Raw genomic sequence first — 3,939 nt, forward strand, 5'->3', positions numbered from 1 at the left:
TGGCGAATCCGCGTAGTCGTGCATGTTCCAACATCAAACTTGGAGGGGCACCGACAGCGTTGTACTTGGCGAATCCTGGACGGTCTTGGCGGCCTCCGGTGGAGGTGTTTTGTTCGTTTGACCTAGGAAAACAGCGGCAGCAGCAGGCATCGCAGGAGCCAACGGGCGCGGTCGCCTACGAACGACGGGGACGGCCAGAGATGCAGCAACAGAAGCAAAACAGCAGCAGCAGCGAAGAAACCGACAGCGGCTGGATCAAATCGGGCGCTGTGGTGCTATGCTCCAAGGAGAGCACAGGCGAGACAGAGGAAAACCAGGGGACATCAGCGTCGACCGGTGCTCCGGGAAGGTCGAGGATGCAGGGCACGTAGACGTGCTTGCTGGAGGACGACCGACGACAAAGGTTGGCCGGGATGGTCGCCGGCGGCGTCGGCGCGGTGGCGAACTGGCACAGCGGCGGAGGAGACGGCAGCGAGGCACGCAGGAGAGGGAGCTGCTCGGCGGTGCTTGATTCCTGCGAGATCGAGGGAGGAGCGGGTGGCAGTGCAATCCGGCAGCGGAGCTCGCCGGATCAAGGATGCGGCAGGGAGCTCCTGGAGACTGGCGTCGCAGGGAATCGGGCGCAGGGGTCGGAGACGGGACGTGCGCAGCAGGGAGCTCACCGGCCGGAGCTGATGGTCAACGCAGTCGCAGGGTCGCGGGCACGAGGGCTCGGCGACGCTCCTGTTGCCGCTCACGACGACGAAGGGAGGACCATGGGCGCGCGGAGGAGAAGCACTACCTCGCGGCTGTGAACGCGAGCGAGGGGGAAGGCTGAGAACTCCGGCGATGCGGAGGTGCACTAGAGGTCCGGCGGAGGTCAAGGACGAAGCAGCAGGGTGGAGGCGAGGGGAGGAGGAGCTTCGACAGTGGCGGTTGCGTGGGATTAGGACGAAGGGGTCGAGAGGGAGATGGGGACGAGCGAGATCGGGCTCCCTGGCGGTGCGAGGGGAGAGAAATGAGGGAGAGAACGAGGGAGTTGGGTTCGGCCTAGGGTTAGGACTAAGTGGGCCAAAAGGCCGGCCCAGAAGAGAAGGGGCTGCGTCTGGATCTTGGCTGGGCTCTTTCTCTCTCTCACTCTCTCTTCTCTCTAAGCATAAAACAAAATTAGGGAAGAAAAGAAAAGAGGGAGGGGGTTAGGGAAAGAATTAGCGCACGAGGGTAATATTTCTGGACTCACAAAAATGTGAGGAAATTAAATAAAATGGCAAGAGGATTTTTGGAGAACAATAGATTCGCACATGTTGAATTTAATTCAACATGTTTGAATTTTGAAACCCATTCGAAAGGACTTTAAATGGGCTGAGACTTTTAGAGGAGCCTTGATAAAAGAGATGAGAAATATTGGCAAGGTTTGAAGGTCAAACTCGAAGAGGTATAGACATGGAAAATATTTTGCATGTGTGTTATGGGTGATTCCGAAAATGGAATATTTAATATAGCTCCCTAAAATATTGGGAGGATATGTTATATAGAGAAATCACCACGTGAATTCCCTCGGTTTAAATGGATCAAAGATCCATGCCATTTATTTAGTTGAGTTAAGAAAAGAAATGACATGATGGCATGATGACATGATGCAATGCACATGATGCAAAGATGAAATGCAACGGACCAAACAAAACACACAACGAAACCCGGAAACCCTGGAAGGCATCTGCAGCTCCGGTCTTGGGGTGTCACAGATAGCCACCATCTCATCAAAAGACGGGACACCTTTGCCTCTATCAGAGAGGAGGTAGATGATACCTAAACCAACAAGACAACGTGGTGGTGGTGGTGGCAATGGAACTCCGGCAGGGCTTCGGCAAGTGCGTACCGGTGAAACATGGGAGGAGTTGGGAGAGCTAACGGGCAAGGATCGATGAGGGGGCAGCCCCCAACGCCTCCCCACCTTTATATAGGAGTGGAGGGGGCTGGTGGCTTGCCCTCCAAGGCCCTAGGGTCGTAGGTCAAGGGGGGGGAGGGAATCTCTCCTTTCCTTCCCCACAGATCGCTATCTCCCTTTTTAGGATTGTGATCTTATCCCTTCGGGATATGATATTATTCCTTTTAAGGGAGGATCTTGGTGCGCCTAGACCAGGGTTGTGGGGATTTTCCCCACTACCCACGTTCATGTGGGTCCCCCAAAGCATGTGGGCCCCACTCCGGAACCTTCTAGAACCCTCCCAGTACAATACCGAAAAAACTCGAACTTTTTCCGGAACCCCGATAACAACTTTCCATATATGAATCTTTACCTTCGGACCATTCCATAGCTCCTCGTGATGTCCCGGACCCCTTCTGGGACTCCGAACAACCTTCAGACTTTTCGTTATTAATATCTCAACACTACCCTAGCGCTACCGAACGTTAAGCGTACGATCCTACTGGTTCGAGAATCATGCAGACATGATCGAGACTTCTCTTCGATCAATAACAATAGCGGGACCTAGGTGCCGATATTGATTCCTACATATTCAACGAAGATATTTATCGGTTGAACCACGATGTCAAGGATTCAGTCAATCCCTATGCAATTCTCTTTGTCCAGCGATATGTTACTTGCCCGAGATTCGATCGTCGGTATCTCCATACCTAGTTCAATCTCGTTACCGGCAAGTCTCTTTACTCGTCCATAACATAAGATTCCGTGACTAAACTCATTAGGCACATGAATCTTCTTATGATGTTGTACTACCGAGAGGGCCCAGAGATATCTCTCCATCACACACGGAGTGACAAATCCCAGTCTCGATCCACACAACCCAACAGACACCTTCAGAGATACCTGTAGAGCACCTTTATGATCACCCAGTTATGAAGTGGCGTTTGATAGCACACAAGGCATTCCTCCGGTATCCAGGAGTAGCATGATCTCATGGTCGAAGGGACATATACTTGACATGAAGAAAGCTATAGCAAATAACTAAACATCTGATGCTAAGCTTACGGTTGGGTTTGTCCATCACATCATTCTCCTAATGATGTGATCCCGTTATCAAATGACAACTCATGTCCATGGTTAGGAAACCTTAACCATCTTTGATCAACAAACTAGTCTAGTAAAGGCTTACTAGGGACATGGTGTGTCTATGTATTCACTCGTGTATTTAAGTTTTCGGTCAATACAATTCTAGCATGAATAATAAACATTTATCATGAACAGGAAATATGATAATAGCTATTTTATTATTGCCTCTAGGGCATATTTCCAACACTAGCCTACCACATTCAAAGCAAAAATGGGGCACCTTCCCATAGGATAAATCAAACCAAGTTCTATCCGTGTCCTCCCGCGAGGTTTTGAGATAGAATCCACGCACTAGCGGCTCAAACACAGAAACTTTGGCCCGAACTCTGAGGTGTTGTCCTCTGGCTAGCCCCTCCTTGTCCACATCTACCTCACGATATTCCCAAGCTAGTTCCCAAGCGCAAAGCCAAAGTATTTTGTTCGCCCATTGGGAGGGAGATCCTTTACCCTCACCCAAATATCCACTTTATCAAAGATCATCTTTGAAGGCCTAGTATCCCCTTCATACTCCTTCAGAATCAGAACACTGAAATCATATTGCCATGGGCCATTATTCATCATGTGTTTCTAGTCACCCTCACTTCCAAAGTGGACACCAAAGATATTTCCACCGTAATCCCTGAACCTCGCAACCTTGTGAAGACCCCAGGCTATTTGCATCAACGTTCTAGCCCAGTCATATTCATTGGCCGAGGCGAGCAAACTTTGCCTACAGCTGGCCACTTTGGTTGTATATGAGCTTTCTCCCATGGATCTTCATAGATGACTCCCTCAGCTTCCTTGTCCATCAACACCATACCTCCTAGCCTCGAAGAAAGGCTCGAAGTAGGGTCCGAAGTCTTGTTCTGCGGGAGATTCAGCTGATCTACCGCTTGTTGTCGCATCTG

The sequence above is a fragment of the Triticum dicoccoides genome, chromosome 3A (genome assembly GCF_002162155.2).
Source record: "Triticum dicoccoides isolate Atlit2015 ecotype Zavitan chromosome 3A, WEW_v2.0, whole genome shotgun sequence".
NCBI classification, from domain to species: Eukaryota; Viridiplantae; Streptophyta; class Magnoliopsida; order Poales; family Poaceae; genus Triticum; species Triticum dicoccoides.